Genomic DNA, 18,808 nt, shown 5'->3' with positions numbered 1-18,808 from the left:
CCTTTGACCCATCCAGCTCCCTGGTAATGAATGCCTCATCTGAATAAATTGCGAAACAACTAATCTAGGTTAAGGAGCCTAGACGTATTCGAAACCTTACTGACCATGCTCTAGGGCTGCATATTCTTTTTTTTGTATTTCGCTGTGCATAAAGTAATGGGGATGTTAGAGTTAAGTTACAAGTGTCACTACTGTGCTTCATCTTTACCTGTTAGTACCTAAAAGCGTCTCAATTTACAGCATGGGCTTGTGAGGATATCTGGTCTTCTCTATGATTACCATACTATGATGTACTGAAGGAGAGATGGTGGAGAAATGCTAGATCGTGTTTGCATTAGCTGGGTAGGAGATGTGTACAGAAATCGAATAAAGAAATAATCCTAAAGGAACGCAATGCTTCAAGTTGCATAACCCCATCTGTTTAATAAGCCCTGCACAGGCGTTCCAACAACAGCCTAGTCTTTAAAGGGGAGTGCAAGGTTCCTTCACAGGTAGTTATCTGCAAGGTATCTAGACTAGTGTCTGTCCAGAAGGACTATGGAAATGCATTTTTTAACCCTTTCTGAAATGGAGTCTGTCAGCGCTGACGGCAATGTTGAATGCTAAACTGAGTATAGTCACTTATGCTTGCTGCTCATCTCACATCAGTCCACCACAGTTAAAATAGGAGCATTTGCTGCCTTTGGACACATGTCTGGTCTTTACATTTCTGACCTTGTTCATAAGGTTGCCTGTGGAACAAGACAAGTTATCCCTTGCTGAGAAGAGGTTGTTCTCTGGTGGTCACCATGTTAAGACTCTCGGACATATTGAGGTCCAGCAGCTGCATATGGAAAATCGAGCTGAGCATTTAAAAAAATATATATATATTTGATTGTTGGTGAGCTATGCATTTATAAAAGAATTGCACTGACTACGTTTGGAAATTAAGACGGTAATAGCAGTACAAAATACAGTAACTCACACATGTAGAATGTGGAAAGCAGCATTAAAAGTTCCTCCTGCTCAGAATAAGTGGAACTAGGTAAACTGGGCTAATCTGACCGGGATGCAAAGCACACTCTCAGGCAGTTTGTATTATGGGTAAGAGCATTGCACACACCCTTGCAAACAGCACACGTACAGCATTGAAAGCGGCACTACCTCCACTGCCAGCCCAAATTTTACTAGATGTTCTGTATGGCGAGCAATTCTACATGTTTGTCTTATAGACCGAATAGGTACAATATAGTTAGCAGAATTACAAATACAACGGGCACATCATGGGCAGCAGTGATACAAACTTCCCTCAGATGCACAGCCGACTTGCTTCCAACCCACATACTGCAACCTTCCTCTGACAGCTGCCCTAAAACCTTTATTCCCCACTGAACCTCAAACACTTTGCCGCTGATAGCCTCTCCACCTTGCATACAAAAGGCTCTTCGCAACCCACACCACTTCCAAGGGGAAGATTCCTTGTGAAGAAAGTTGCAAAATCCAACCTGCAGTAGAAATGGAGAATAAAGATAGCTTTAGGAAGTGTGTAAAAAACATGGAGATGGATGTTTTTTCCCTGCTGCCCTAGTGAGAGTGGGAAAGTGGGGCAGATATGAATTTGCATGCAGGATATGCACAGTGCTGGATCCTCCTGCTGGAGAAAGCAAGCAAGACCTACATTTCTGTCTGTGGATCTGCTACATGAGTGAACACGCAGTTCTGTTTTTACCTACCCTAGGCATAATTATGCTCATCTTCCATCCGACCATAATGCCCAAATGGTGTCTTAGCATTAAAGCATGGACCACTGAATATCTGAAGAAAAATAAATGTTGGGTAGGACCGCTGTTAGAAATGAGGTTTCTGGTTCTGAGTATACCCCCTGTATAAGCAGGAACCACCACTCTAGTCAGGTTGAGCTAGATGCATCCTAAAAAATAATGTGTGCTCACACTCTGGTAGCTTGGCACAGAGCAGTCGGGCTTATTTAAAGAGGCAATGTGTAAAGTATTTGTGCTGTTGCGAGTTCCCTTTAGGGCTCACTCAGTTCTCCCTTATTTTAGCCGGTTGCAGGCCGCTTTGCACACGTTGCACTCAGCACGTTTGTATTTGTGCCACTATTATTTTAGTTTAGCAAAGCATTGCACATGTTTGTTTATGGTTCTTCTCTCTAGGACTCTGTCTGAACTTCTCATACAAGGTCAACCAATACTGTGCCTCTCTTCTATGCTCGGTTAGCAACATAGCTTGGTATTTAGACACACCATATATTCACATCTGCTGTTTTCAAAAAGACACCTTTTATCATATACACCGAGAAGTGCCATTTGAAAACCTAACGGGGATTTCTTGCAGAGGAGAGGTCCTGAGACTAAAGCGCCAGCCACACGCATTCTGTGATTCAGATTACCTAACAATAATACAGGTATGGGGTTTGGTTCTAATCCTAGAGAACCATGATATATCACTGTGCCCCTTAGTGAGGATAGGCAGATATATCTTTAAACATGGTAGGGCTTCTCATTGCATGTAGTTAACTTGTGATGCTACTCGCTTTGCTGGCATGCATGTTTTCTACTTGCAGCGTTTTATAATAGAGCACAATAGTTTCAATAAACATTATAAACTGTTCTTGTGTCTTTGTTTTGTTTATTATGGACATGCATGAGTGAGAAAACAAAATGTGTCGGTCTGTTTCCACGGTTCCCTGAGGGGTCCTGTTCACTGTGGAAAGGTTTGGAGGGCAGGGAAGGCACTATGAGCTAGTTTGGATTGGGTTATAATTTGTTATTGTGACCCAGTCTCTACATACTGATGTTTTGTGATCCCAGGCATAGTTCTGATTTTACAGAATCCCTGTAACATGGTGCCTAACACTTGGTACTGTACTTATTGCACAGGTCTCCTGAGTAGTCCTTGTGTGTGTGTCTATAATAGCCCCTACACCTACCACTGGAGAAGTCTGTGGTTTTGGGGATTGATCCTCCACGCTGTTAAGGAAGCACCAAATTCTGTAGTTTTGCAAGATCAAAAGTGTGAAAGGATAACCCATTTTTGTGTTGAACTTTGCTTCCATTTCTTTTAATAATGGCTGCACCCGCTGTTGTCATTCCTGTTCATTACAGGCCCGCTGTCCCTGCACATGTAATGCATCATGGACTTACTAATGGAGGTGGTGGTTTTTATCTTTGTGGTCGAATCAAATGATGCTTCTCATTTTGAAGTGTTTTATTCATGGGTTGATTTTCCAGCTGTGGTTGCTAATTCAAACACATTTCATACATGCACTACTCCTGCACCACCAGGTCATTACATAGCTTATGTGCACATGGAAATACCACTGTCTTACTGGCAACACAATACTTTGTTCCTTGGTGCCCTCCTTCGTGCACCAACACCTGTACTCCTGGGTCCCCTTAGTAATGATGGTGAGACTTGGCCAGCAGTAGCTGGATATACTCCGTCCATTAATGTAGCTAATCTCAATCTTGTACGAACATGTGCATTATTTCTTGCATTGGTTACACTATATAGACGCTTGAATTGGTATGTTTCATGCACTTTGTTGGATGTGCCACCACGGCCTGGCCTGCTAGGACAAGCACAGTTGTCTGCAGTGCCTATAATAAGTACTGTAATTGTTCATTCAGTTATGAGAAACATTAGGAAATGGCAATTAAGATTGCCCAAAAAGACCAACTTGAAGCTCTGTTTCCCCTTACAGGGATCACAAGACAAACACAGAATATTAATTATGTGCTTACCACATGGAATGGTTCCTGGATTAGGTGACGGCAAATCACGGGGTTCAGTCTTTGCCACTGTATATTCCATCAGTCATGGCACTCGGTTCATGTTAGTCTTGCTGCATGTGTTGAAACAAATGCAGAATGAGCACGGGAAGCTGCTGCCCTAGATTTGGGGATGAAACTAACGGGAAACTTTCCTGTTGTGTCTGCAATAATCTTGTCAACATTAATGGTGAAGCGGCATCTCTGGCTGTATGCCAGAGGCTTGTAGCGGTCGCACAAGCAGACTGTGAACATGAGCAACCTATAATTATTGGTGAGGAGTACACATCCATAGGACGCAATACTTTTGGAATCAGACCTATTAAAATACCTCTTGGCAAGGCAAAGAAGCTAAGCAAAACCATGAGTTTGTTAAAAAAACATAAGATGAATCTAAAAAATACAGAAAGGGACACCTCACTGTGGTTCTCCACCCCAGGAGCCCTCTAAGAGATGCAACTATTTTTGTGATTGCACTAAAATCAAGGCTCCAGACAGGTATCAGAGTTCGGAAACATGTTCTCCTCGTTCCTTGCAGCACACATCTGAAAAACAATACGAGGGAGGATGGTGCTCTGAGTGCAGAGAAGAAGAGTATGTGACGCCGAAAAGACTCGTCTGACGTAATGATAAGGAGCAAAAATCTCCTCCTTTTAAACCCCAATTTCCGAAAAACACAATTGTGGTAATCACCACAAAATAAGCCACAGACACTGAGAACCCTCCTCCTGAACAGGAGTTGGGCAGTGACTCTCCTTGACAGCGCGGCAAAAGTCACCATAGTGCACCCGAATCTCCAGGAGTTTCTGGCAGCGAAAGCAACTGATAGCTTCTTTACAGTTGAAACCCCAGATAGGTGCGAAGCTCTTCCAGATAGGTTACATGACTTGGATATACAAATTGAGGGTGACCTACAATGCGCCATTAAAGTAATCTTCCGGGAGAATTTAACTTTCTTATGACATCCCCACTCTTTTGTCCAAAGATCCCCACAGGGTGAGGATGTCATGCTTCCTTCATTTTCTGCTCTTGTCTCTGATGAGGTCAAACAAGCTTATGCTGCAGAATGGGCTCTTGCACAAGCCCTTGCTTTATACCGTGATCATGTTGGCTGGGATAAAGAGACTCTTCATATCATACCCATAAGGTTCAGCCACCACAATATCCCAATGAAACTAGATGCTAAGGCACCTGTTAAAGAAATACTCTCGCAGTTGGAGTACCAGGGTGTCATTGAACCCTGTATCTCTCAGATGAATAATCCTCTGCTGTTGGGAAACCAGTTCATTCATATCGAATAGTCTTAAGTGACGGGCATTTAACCAGCCATTCGCCCACATTTGCAATACAAAATACACACAGTACGGTAATAATTAACCATACAGTTCGTAAAAAATACAAAACGACCTTGGATATTTCCAGTGCTTTTTTTTATTCACAATATAGCCCCTGAAAGCAGAGATTGGACACCCTTCTCTACGCTTGGCTTTCAAAGCAGATAAGCAAGTCTCCCTAGGGCTTAAAAGATTGGCCCGGGATTATTTGCTGCCAGCATTGTCAAGTCTACTTGATATTGACCCGGATGCATTGTCTTATGTAGATGATCTCTACCTCACAGACGATGAATTAAACCCACTCTTGGCCAGAGTGGATTGCATAATTTTAGGATTCACTGCATATGGCTAGAAGTTAAACTATCAGAAATTGCATATCTCATTTCGAAGTGTCCTTTTCTTAGGAAATGAACTTGCACATGAGTATAAGAGTATTGCCCCTCAGGTTTTGGAGAAGTGTGCGCAATTGCAATCTCCAAATGCATTAAAGAAACTGCAATACTTATTAGGATTCCTTAACTTTGGCAGAATATACATTCCTGATTTTGTCCAATGCATTAATTCACTATATGAATTGATTCGGCCTGATTTTTCCTTAACACTTTGGACATCAGAACACAGATACACTCAGATCTTCACATTCTGACTTGCTTGTCTCATGTCACTTACATACACAAGTTAATACTGCGAACATAGTTATCTGTGCTTTACCGGGTGCAGTTGGATTCACCTATATCACTTTTAATGAAGATGAGCCTTTTTCGATAGCATATAAATCGCATAATTTATATTCCAGTGCAGAAATATGCTGCAGTGCAGATGGCTATTCTTAAGGAGCAGCCACTTGCACAAGTGAAATGCATTATTGACGTTACTTATGTGCTGGCCCTAGAGGCTGTGACAAAGGCTAGCGTTCTCAACGCTAAATTCCTCTATCCTAGATTAATGCATTGGGCAACATCCTTAACAGCTGTTGATGTGCCTTGACCCGTCTTTACAGACACCAGAATTCTTGCAGTATGAGTATGTTTAGCCCATGCCCAATTTGGTCTTACCTCTTGAACAGTATAAACAGATGGTTTATACTGATGGTTCAGCTCAACCTGCTATAGGCACTAATCTGCAGTTTTCCGCTGCGTGCCACCATTGCTGGTGTGATCCTGGGTGGAAATTTCAAACCACAAATAACTCTCACCCAGTTCTTAGGGTACAGCACTGCACAGTTGGCTGAACTAAAAGCTATGCTCCCTGAACTTGACCATACGGATCCTGAATTCCAGACACTTACGCTGAGTGATTCGTATTACTATGTTCAGTTCTTTAATGGCGTCAGAATGGATAACAAAATTCTAACGGCAGCACAATCTAGCAAAAATTTCTTTGGGTTAAAGTGGCAGACTTCGAAGATAGGTTGCCATAGGATAATGTTATACATACATAGAGTCATCACCGTATGGTTGCACACGTTGTAGGAACTTCTTTGGCTGATGAAGAGGCCAAATCTGCAGTTGCGACTTCCAGTGTTGATGCAATTACTCGTTCTAAAACAAGAATAGATTTGGATATTTTAGCTGCGGTTAGAGCTAATAAAAACTGCACCCCCTTGCCTAAGGGATTTCCATCTAAATATATCTACCACTTAAGTGAACAAAACATTCCTTTTGTAACTATTCCAGGAGTTGATTCCCAACCAAGACAGCAGACTAGCTTTAGTGATAGGTGCGCAGAAAGTTAATGCTTCTACACATGCAGTTGTGACTGCCATAATTTCGCTGCTACAGCAACGTTATTGATGTCATGGCTTTTATCAACAGCCCAAAAATGTCCTTTTTTGTGACAAATCAAAGCTTCCTCCGTGGCTCGTCCACCGCAGACACACCTATTAATTTCTAACAAACTTTTTGGCTGCATTCATTCGGACCACTGTGGTCCTTTCATTTCAGATACGGTGTTTAAATTTATCCTAGTTGCAGTTGATTATTGATCCTTGGTTCCTCTGGGTTTGGCCACAGCATTCAACTGACACTTGCTCTGTTATTAAAGACATGCAAGTCTTTATCGGGACACATGCGTGCAGTACATTCCACTTGGACCAAGGCCCGGCTTTCGCTTCTAAAGCTTATCAGGACACTATGGCATCCCTGGGTGTACAGGTGCAGTATTCTTCTCCATATAGGCCTGAGGGCAATTCTGTTGTGGAGAGGATGAAGCAGTCCTTCACAGCTAGAGTATTAGGCACAGGGCGTAGTTGGATCCACCACTCCTATCGGTTTAGCAGGCTCTCAACAATCTCCCAAAAAGATCTCTTGGTGGCCGGACCGCTTACGAGGTCCTCTTTGGCATCAAAATATTGTTTCCAGGCCTTGACGGTCCAGACATTCTGGCCGCTGCACGCCCTTTGATGTAAATGAACGTTGTACTGTCTTATAGGACTTGCAAACGATCTGTGACAGCCAATAAAATGAGCAGTTGAAGACGCCTTCCTCTGCAAGAATCAAGGAGAAACCATAACCTTCCAGCTGGATTCCGCAAGTTGGGGGATCTTGTGCGAGGGAACGTGGCAGTAAAGGAGGAGTTTGGCCTGTTACTAAGCACCGGTGTTTGTACTTGGCATTCAAGGTACAGGAACTGTAATCTTTACACTGCTTCCTTGTTCTAAAGACAATAGCTTTGTCTCTATTGATAACATCAAGTTACATCATGTGGCTGATTCTCAACAGTAGGCCACGAGGAGTCCTTGGTAGTTCAATAACTCCTCTCGCTACCATACAGGAAATTCCTCTACAGCTAGTGAGCACCACCGAGGCGGGTTCTCTCCTGCTGACGAAAGCAGAGAATTCACATCTATCCATACCTGCAACCGCTAAAACTGCCAGCAACTCAACTGAAGTGAGTACGGAACTTTCTACTGTACCTACCTCATTTCATTTCATCTGCAGCTGATGTCGTTAATACATATCACTCTTGGATTTTACAGATTCTTTAAATGTACCGGTGGCACCAGTTTTTCGGCAAACTGCTTCTGGGTATTTTGTGGGTTGAGATGATTTTTCATCAAATTCTTTTGATGATTCTTCCGGTTTAGACGCTCCTGCTACACGGATCTGTTTTATTTTCATGGCTGAAACTCCCTTATCTGGCCCCAACTTGGGTATTTGGATAACTCTTTCCTTGGTTTTTCTATTCCTGCGGATTGGATTTTGTGTTTTTGTCTTGCTGATTAATGGCCACGATCTTCCAGAACGCTCTGCTGCAGAACTGGGCGACAGTGTGTTGGCCCCCCACCCTTCTTCTCATGAGCTAAGAAAAGACTTGTCCCTCGTGAACATTTATCTGTTCCAGCAAATGGTGGAGTTGTTTGGCATAAAGCTCTTTTTGACCTATTCGGTCCTACAGAGATCCTGCAGATTCCATATGTGTTTAGGTTTTCTATGGGGAATGTGATGGTACCTGGGTTATAGTGTGATGATTGGGATGTTGAAACAGTAAACGCCATGCTCTCATTGTTGGAATATGATATGGTTTTCTAATCAGAGGATGTGTGCATTAGTTCTGCAAACTATTGTGAGATTTTCTGTTACCATCATTTTGAACATCATTATTTACGTAGTGTTATGGTTCGACACACAGTTTTTAATTATATGCAATGGGAACATTGACCAACTGTCAAACAAGGGAGTTCGAAAACATACAAAGAAAAATGTACATATTTTTCAGGTTATGACAAGTCCGATCCAACTTCCTTTTAGCTTAGACTTGTCCCTATACCACCGAAAAAATATATGCTTACGCAAACCAAATTAATCTATACGTATTCATTTGTTACAAAATTAGTTGGGCAAGGCTGTGGTTATTGGAAGAACACCATTGACTTGAAATCCTTTTCGGGTACAAAATCCTGGCAGGTCCAGGGTATGGATACTTTATTTCGAGCCTGCTTAATTCCAACTCGAATAATTTTTCTGAATGACACCGTTCAGCAGACTGCATGTCTAGGATTGGCTAAAATTAAAGAAATGAATGCACTAACCATTCCTTACTTTGCACAGTTTGAAAATTGGCAACATTTAACAAGTTTCACTGCTGAGCAACTCGTTAGCATGTTACAGAATTGTATATTTAACACCACACTTTCAGATCCTCACGAGTGGTTATTGTGGCCAGTGGACACAAATGGATGTCATGCCTGGTTATTTTAACTCCACACCGGCGTTTAAAGCTAGTCGACCTGATTCTCGTTATTCCCAATTGCAAAACTCAGGAATGTTTACTACCTATTCAGTGGAAAAATTATCAAAGGGTTAGAACACTCTACGCTGCAGTGAAATATCTTTCTCTCCTATCGGAGGACATGCACCTATCTGATTTTCCGTCAGTCCTAAATATCTGCATACAAAAAGATGTATTTATGCCACATATAATTACATTTGTTAATTGTCTCAAATGAAAGCTACTGCACGTTTAAGACATATTGATCAAGATCATTTTGGTAAGTGTTTGCTGTTAATACTATTAATACGTCTTCTCGCATTTGCAATTTGAATAACATTGTGTCATCTGTTATTGATATCATGCAGAGTGACTTCTATTCCTTGTACCATCTGCAAAGTCAGGTTAGATCCATCATGCAGTTTATTTGGACCCTTCAAACCCTTAAAAATGTTTGCATTACCTTAATTCTAGCCAGCTATTCATGCCTTTCAATCTGACACATAAGCTACTTATGGCAAAAAAAGCTATATCCTATACAATGTTACATCTTGAAGATAGAAAAAACTCCCTTTCACTGTAACAAACAGCTTCCGCTGTATGGTTAATACATGGCTTAATATCTCTGCCAATTTCAACATTTCAATTTGCAGCTGGCGTGAAACGTTTCCCTGTCGGCAGATATGAGCCCCGCAGAGACAGCTTGATTCATGAATATGTTCCCTCCCATTTTCTTATTGCTGTGAAAGTGCAAATAAGGAGTTCTTCCTTACTGGAAAGTAATGTGACTCCTCTGTTAGACATTTACTTATTTGTCAACACGTTACCATTCATGGTGCATGTAATGCTTCTGTAGCAAATCTGGTCTGTTTACTAGAAGGAATCTTCTATAATTCCACTTATTAAAGTTCTTTGAAAAGGAAGTTCTTCAATATTAAATTATCACAAATTCTGTGGAATAAAAGCTGGGATCCCATATATTTTCTAATTATAGTTTCCTGCATTGTCACCTGCTGCAATAGCGTGCTGTTCCCACCTCCGCAAGGAGGTTACAATAGTTTGTTGTGGTCTTTCATTCCAATTTTGAAGGCAGATTTTAACAAGTTAAGCATGCTCAGAGCACTACTGTTTCATAAAGAAGTAGCCCTAACAGCTTGATTAAACCTCCGAATTACAAGTTGCAAAGACATCCTGTGAAATACAGTCCTTGTTAAACACCAACCTCCCAATACATTTCAGCAAATTAGTTCATTGCATTTTTTTTTTTTTTATAAATCTGTTTATGAACTTAAGCAACATAGTCATGCTTTACAGTTACGTGTGTCGTACGTCATATTAGTAAACATATTTTAAAGGCAGATATACAGTATTTTCGCTATGCGGGCAATCTTACCATTCACGCAGTGGTATTTATATCATACAATGTTCCTCTGGCGTTGGGACATTTGGGGGCTCGCACATTCCCCCCCTGATACACATTCCATTTAGACCATATTGCAATCCATTTTTTGGGGCACCCCTGAGCCACATAGACCGTTTTCTCTCTCAACATACACCAGTCCATGTCCTCTTTCCATTTCTTCAGTTTCGGCGGCACGGTGGCACCCCATGCCTGCGCTATGTAACGCTTAGCAATCATCTGCCCCAGAGTGGCCCATATTCTCCCCTTCACATCGAGATCTGTGGGCTCCCAGATGTTCAACAAGCATCTCTTGGCCTCGGGCATAAGAGGGACTCCCCATATCGCGCTCATACATTGCAATTTTTTTTCCCAGTAGCCTTGAATTAACGGGCATTCCCAAAGAATGTGCATGAACCCGCCTTCCATCCCACACCGTCTCCTACACTGCCCGTCTGCGCTTTTGCCCATAATCTTTAATTGCTTCTCTGAGAGGTAAGCCCTGTGTAGGATCTTGAGTTGGACTAGCTTGAGTTTAGCGGATATGGCCACTTCCTTTGGCGATGAGAGCGCCTCCTGCCATTCCTCATCGTCCATTTCAAGGCCATCCCTTACCCATTTTTCCCGAAGTGCAGTGAGGGGATCAGGTGTATTATGAATAAGTTCATTGCATTTTTAATGCATCTAATACTGCCGACCTTGCTCACTTTTTAATGTTCTTGGTTCTGGCATAGTCAGTTCCTTCCGGAAAATCTTTGGAGTAATACTGGCTTTTATTCATTCCCTTTGTTCTAGGTTGTTCTGGGTCATCCTATTGGTGTTATTACTCATTTGCGGCATTTTGATTCTATATTTTGCTCCTCCGCAATATATGTTCTGTCTCGAAGCCCTCTGGAACTACTACCATTCCAGTTACGTTGTGAACATTTGGTAAAGTTTTTGGGAATCTTACTGCTCCAAGAACTGGATCTTGATTGGTCATTGACATTCCACCCTGTCTAGTGTACCTGCATCCAACCCGTGTTTCATTGATTGTTGCCCCTTCGAATGGGCCCTGGATATTTGCCTGGCTCTTCAAATGCTGGTTCCTTTGGACATGAACCTGTTGAGTCCTCTAATGACCCATTTTGATGTTGTCTCATAGGCTTGCGGCTGCTGCACAATGGCGGGTATGAGCCCCTCCTTTCGCAGGAGGGGAGTGCTTCATCACATGACTCATTTAACTTAAGCTCTAATAGCACGGATGCAGGTTGCCCGGTTACTTCCTCAGCATCGACTGATACCGAGGATCATGTCCGTTCTCTGGATGATTTGACCTGGGCTATGGTGGATTCATTGTATTGTATTAGGTTCTGATATAGCGCAGACTGCCACCCTACGGGTATCCTGGCGCTTAGACTTGAGTATGACCACCATATGAGCAGACCAGATTAACAGTGGAGAAAACTAAAGTTCAGTCCTTGGGAAAAAGCCAGGTTTTCAGACTCTTTCTGAACTCGGTCAGGAAATTGGCTTGTCTAATGCTCTGGGGTAGCTCGTTCCATAAGTGGCTGCAGCCACACTAAAAGCTCTACCCCCCCCATCCTAGAACGCTTAAATCTGGTAGTCGTCATCAGGTTTGCACTGGAGGAACGGAGCTGCCTCTTGAGGTTGTACCAGGTACATTTCTCCAGCAGTGGGACTGGGCCCAGATCATGTGCTGCTCTGTATACAATACAGAGCGATTTAAAACAAACCCTTTCCTTAATAGGCAGCCAATGGAGATCTCTCAAGGCCAATGTTGTAGAAGACCTGCTTTGCCTATTTAGCACCAGCTTTGCTGCCATGGACTGGACTCTCTGCAACCCCTGAAGGATGTATTGTGGAGCTCCTAAATACAGGGAGTTGCAGTCGTCCAGCCTACTCAGCACTATGTTCCTTACTACAAGGGAGCGCGAAGCCTTTGGGAGTAGCGGGAGAATCTGCCGTAGCATGCGCATCAAAGAGAAGCGCACACTAACGGTTTTGTTGGCCTGTGACTCCATTTGGAGATTATCTACCAGAACCCCCAAATAGCTCACCGTGTTGACTGGAACCAGGGGTTACTCCTCTGGAGTGAGCTTGAACTCCAGTGGTAGATGCTGGGACATTCTGGCAGTGGAACAGTATACCACCTCTCTTTCCCCCCCATTTAATTTATTTTTCCTGAGCCATCCAGCAGTCTGACGCATACACTCCTGGAACGTATCCATGGATACCGCTTGTTTCCCTTCCAGGGAGAACACCAGTTGAGTGTCGTCAGCGTAGTTGACCAAATCAATTCCGAAGGATTTGATAATGGGGAACAGGGTCCGTAAATAGATATTAAAAAGAATAGGGCTGATCGCAGAGCCCTGCGGTACCCCATGGTGTACTGGAGACTTACTGGAAGTGAACGATGTCATGGTCACCACCGGTTGTCTTCCTGATAGATAGGACTGTAACCACTGTAAAGCCCGTCCTTTCACCCCTATCTTCTCCAGTCTTTCCACCAGTACTGTATGGCTCACCGTGTCGAATGCGGCCTACATATCTAATAACACTAGGACGGTAGCATTCCCATTGTCGACTCGCATTCGTAAGATGTCCATTACGGTTGCCAGAGCAGTCTCGGTGCCGTGACCTGGGCGGAACCCAAATTGGTCCCTATCCAGCAGATGATTATCCTCAAGGTAGCATGATAAGGTTTTACTGACTGCTTTTTCCAAGATTTTAATCGGATATGGCAAGAGGGAGATGGGTCTAAAATTTGCTGGAATCGTAGGGTCCAGTGAGGATTTCTTAAGCAGAGGTGTCACAACTGCCTGCTTCCACACCTCCGGAACCACTCCTTCTTCCAAGGATTGGCCGCAGATCTGTCGCAGCCAGGTCAAAGTTGCTTGACCGAATGCTTTCCAGATTCTATGTGGGAGGGGGTCAAGAGGGGAGCCAGAGGATACACTGTAAGCCAGGTTATTAAGAGTCCTCCGTAAGGGCTTGAAAGTTTTCCAGGGAGGTGTTCACCCGGGGTTCTTCATCCAACTTCCGGGGAGTATTATCCTGATCACTAATGTTGTTGGGATGAAGATCTCGAACAATTTTGGCAATTTTTTCGTCAAAGTGAGAGGCAATCTCGTCGCAGAGTTTCTGCGATGCAGCCACCTTATTGCTTATACAGGTTGGGCTAGAGAGAGCCCTGAAGATATTAAAAAGAGCTTTAGTGCTGTTAGGTGCTTGTAGAATAGAATTAGCATAGAAGTCTGATTTCGACTTTGAGATAGACTCCTTATATTTAACCTGTGCTAATTTCAATTCTTTCTTGTCCAAGTAGTTCTTTCTCCATTTCCTCTCAGCTTTCTTACATGACACTCGCAGTAGTTTCAATTCCTCATTATACCAGGGGGCTGAGGCTTTATTCCTATTTTTGAGTCTTTTTACTGGGACTAGCAAGTCCAGAGTGCCAGCTATATGGTTACAATATATTTGATAGTTTTCCTCTACGGAGATGGAAGGGGCAAAGAGATTTAAGTTTAGAACGGTCGGATGGGTTCTGTTTTTTTCCAATTTGGCCCACTCTCTTCCCTTTCGGTATGTCATCGAGCGGTTATTATCCTCTGATCTGGGTATCTTGACATTAAAATGGATTAGATAGTGATCAGTCCAGCTTGATGGCAGTATGTCTGTCACTTCAGTCTCGGTCTGATTGTCGAACAGGTGATCTAAAACGTGCCCCACTTGGTTGGTTGCTTGTTGTTTTACTAATTGTTGTAGGTTGAGATTCGCACATATGTGCATTAAGTCTCTAAAGTGGCTGCCTAAATTTCCGTTATCCCATAAGTTAAAATCCCCCAATAGAATCATTCTGGAATGGGTTATGGTCAAATTAGTAATGGTATCCAGAAGTACTTGATATTGGGTATCTTGTCCTGGGGGACTATAGCAGACCATTCATGTGAGTAGCCTGCCTTTGGCCTCCTGCAGCGAGAAACCCAGGAGTTCGATCCCTGTAACATCATCCACCTTTAGCGGAGCAAAATTCCACTTTTCCTTGAAAATCACTCCAACCCCTCCTCCTCTTCCAGTAGCCCTCTGTTTATGAAAGATTTTATAACCTTCTAGGCAAGCGAAACCCATTTCTACAGAGGAGTCGGTACTAGTCCATGTCTCTCTTAGATGACGCTGATGACTAGTTGAAAGGCCTTGATTCCCGCTAAGCAGCAGGTGAACTGAAATAATTTTATGTGCGGGTAAGTGGACTTAAAGCAGTTTTTTTATTTCCAAAAATAAAGTATTAAAAACAGTTAATTTTCAAAATACAATTCCCCAGTTTCACAATACGGCAGTACGCTTGCAGCATTTATAGCCGAGCTTTCCCTCGAGCAAGTGGTCAGCGTGGTATCTGGTCAATCAAAGTCTGGTCTGGTCTTCGGAGATGGAGTACATCCTGGATTCACTTTGTCTTGAGCTCATGGGAAACATCATAGATATCTCCAACACACCTTAATCTGGCTACATTCCCAAATTGACATGTTATGCTTTTTATTATTACGGTTGTAAATCTTTTTCTAATAACCTCTCTATAAGCAAAGCATTGAATTTTCTTAGCTTGTTCTATATGATGTTTATCTAGTTGCTCCGTTTGTTACTTGCCTGACCAAAGAGGGGGTGTCTTGAGTTCCCTTTAGGGCCCACTTAGTTTTCTCTTATTTTAGCCTAACTGCGAGTTGTAGGCTACTTTTCACATGTTGCACTTAGCACGTTTATTTTTGTGTCATGATATTACTTAAGCAAAACACTGCACATGTTATTGTTATTGGTTCTCTCTAGGACTCTGTCTGAACATCTCGTACAAGGTCAAACACTGTGCCCTCCCTTCTGTGCTTGGCTAGCAACTTAGCTTGGCATACATTCCCAGAGGGGGATTCTTGCAGAGGAAAGGTCCGGGGACAAACGCGCCAGCCTTGCATATTCTGATTAGCAGATTACCTAACAATAATTCAGGTATGGGGCTCGGTTCTTATCCCAGAGATCTGTGATACATCACTGTGCCCACGTAGTGAGGGTAGGCTGAGGCAGATACTTCTTTAAATATGGTTGTTTTATAATAGAGAATGATAGTTTAAAATGGTTTTAAACATTGTAAACTATTCTTGTGTGTTTGCTTTGTTTATTATGGACATGCATGAGTGAGAAAACAAAAGGTGGCAATCTGTTTCCATAGTTCCCTGAGAGTACTCTAGGATTGTAATCTGGGGTGCCAATTTATCTGTCACTTCAGGAAGGTTAGAAAGGCTGGGAAGGCACTGTGAGCTAGTTTGGATTGGGGTTCATAGGTACTGATGTGGTATGTTGGCTCAATCCCTATATACTGATATTCTGTGATCCCAGGCTTAGTTACACAGAATTCCTGCAACAGTGCAACATGTGCGCACACAGTAACATAATGAAAACACTGCAAAATAATAGAAAAATTGATCATATTTTTATGAGGCAAAAAAGACCAAAACAACAAAAATCCAATAAGTAGAACCGCAGTTATGAATTTTTAAAGATTAAATGAAATTATATTGCATAGAGTCATAAAACGCCAACAGGGGACATCTGGTCGCTCTATACCAGGGTAAATCCAAAGTTCAAGCCGACCGCAGTGTAAGGCAGGCTGGCTACAGGACTCGCGCATGCCCGGCTGAAAAAGTAGCCTTGATGGAGCAAGCGTCGAACTCCGGTGTATCTTCGTCGAAAAACTCTTTTACGATGCAGGTGCTGCATTGTCTAGTTGCGCTATTTGGCCTCTATCCGTGCAGTCAATGCCGTCGTCTATCAGCTCCTGCATCGGCGTCGAGGGCCAATGCGTTGGTTCAGATTGGCACAAAGTAGTCACTGTGTTGATTTTGATGGTTCTGTGCAGCAGAAGTCACCTTTCAAGGTCCCAGGACTGGTTTGACACCACTTGGCAGGGCAGGATTTACAAATAGCAGAGTCCAGGTGCTGTTGGATGATTGAAGGAAGTCTTTGATGGCCCTGGGGGACAAGCCAGCAATCCCTTGGAGTCACTCTGGGTTCAAGTGAGGTGGGTCCTTCTCAGCAGGACAGAGATCATCAGGCAGCAGGGCAGCACAACAAAGCAGAAAAACAGTTCTTCCAGGACAGCCATCAAGCAGAGTGGCAATCTTTGGAGCACAGCTGTCTTTACTCCTGACAGAGTTCTTCACCGGTCCAGTACTGTGGCTCAGGTTCTAGTGAGGACATTGAGGGCAGCCTCAAAGAGGAGGACATCCTGCTAGCCAGGTTGACCAAAAGATTAGACCTAGAGACCAGACTCCTGGCTCTAGAAAAAGAACATTCTTGGTAGGTGAAGGCAAACAGGTCCTCCGGGGATTTTGAGGTTGGTGGCTGCAGGACACACCAGGATTTCGCAGGAGCAGGTTCGAGGGGAGACAGGCCGGCATGACTGGGGCCACGTCAGTGTGCGCTGTCCCCTTGTTAGCTCTGCAAGGCTCTTCGGACCTTCTTCTTATCTTTCTTGTTGTTTCTGGATCTGTGGAAGCAAGGTTCAGGGTGCCCCCTAAATACTAGATTAGGGGTGTTACAGGTAGGTAGAGGGCAGGGACCAATGGGTCTCTTACCAGGGGTGGGTACACCCCCTATTGTGCCACCCTCCAGTGGGAGGGGGGCAGGAGCCTGTCCCTGGTTGGATCCCCCCATCCTTAAGATGGCAGGGGCTGAGAGTTGTGCTTCACCTCGCCTCCCCCACCTGAGGGCTGGAGTTGGCAGAGGTGGGCACACCTCTCTCCCTCACTTGTTTTTCCCGCTGGTTCTCCCACCCAAAGTGGGGGGCAGGACCAGTGGGGACCAGTTGCTGAAAGCAGCAAGTGGTCTGGGGAAGCTCACAAAGGTGGCATGCCTTTGATGCTTCCCCTTCGTGAACCCTGCCCATCCTGGGGGAGGAAGCTTGGCACCTCGTCCCAGGATGCGAATTGTTTCAGGCCCCAGAGAGCAGCAGGCTCTCAACCCAGGGGTCCAGAAACATTACTGGTGGTGGAAGCTGAAAGCAGCCACTCCGCTCGGACACTAGAGGTGGGTTAGTTTTCGGAGGGCATCTCTGAGATGCCCTCTGTGTGCATTTTTCATTAAATCCCACACTGGAATCAGTTTAATGTGCTGAGAAGTTTGATACCACACTTCAGTTTACAGTGTAGCCATTATGGTGCTGTGGAGTTCGTAATGACAATCGCCCAGCACCATATTCTCTTAATGGCAGCACTGCACTTACAATGTCTAAGAATGGACTTGGACACTGTAGGGATATAGGGCTCATGCACCTGCATCCTCACCACTGGTATAGTGCACCCAATTAGAGGGGTGACTCATCTATGCCAGGGCAGTGGGTTGTAGGCATGGCACACAGAGGTGGGCCATGTCGACTCTTCACTTTGTTTTGCACCAAAACATGCAGCCTGCAAAGGCAGTGTGGGAGTGTAGTGGTACTGGACCTCTAAGGTTGGCAAAATAAGTGCAGCAGCCCTTAGAGGCCTTCTCTGGTCACAGTGCCCTGGGTACCTGTGGTACAACTTACCAGGGACTGACCTGTGGCCAGAGATGCCAATTTGGTTAGTTTTGGGGAAAGAACACAGGCCCTGGGAACCTGATTGGTAGGGGCCCATTTCAAAGTTATCAAACATGATGCAGCTACTCCTTTTTAATCAGAAATTACAGCTTAAAAGTTTATTAAGGAATTCACTGTGCTATCCTATGAGAGGAGTAGGCCTAACAGTAGTGAAAAACTATTTTTGATGTTTGTCACTATGAGGACAATGGAAACTTAAAAGTGCATGTCCTACATTTTTTCACAGCACTCTGCCTTATGGGCTACCCAGGGCCTACCCTTTGGGGTGACCTATGCGTAATAAAAGTGGAGTTTAAGGCTTGGTAAGTAATTTCAAATGCCAAGTCGAAGTGGCAGTAAACTACACACATAGGCCTTGCAATGGCAGGCCTGAGACCGGTTTGAAAGGCTATTTGTGTGGGTGGCATAGTGCTGACATCCCACTAGTAGCGTTTAGGTTACAGGCTCTGGATATATGGAATACCACTTTACA

The sequence above is a fragment of the Triturus cristatus genome, chromosome 1_2 (genome assembly GCF_964204655.1).
Source record: "Triturus cristatus chromosome 1_2, aTriCri1.1, whole genome shotgun sequence".
NCBI classification, from domain to species: Eukaryota; Metazoa; Chordata; class Amphibia; order Caudata; family Salamandridae; genus Triturus; species Triturus cristatus.
Note: the sequence above shows the minus strand (reverse complement) of the source record.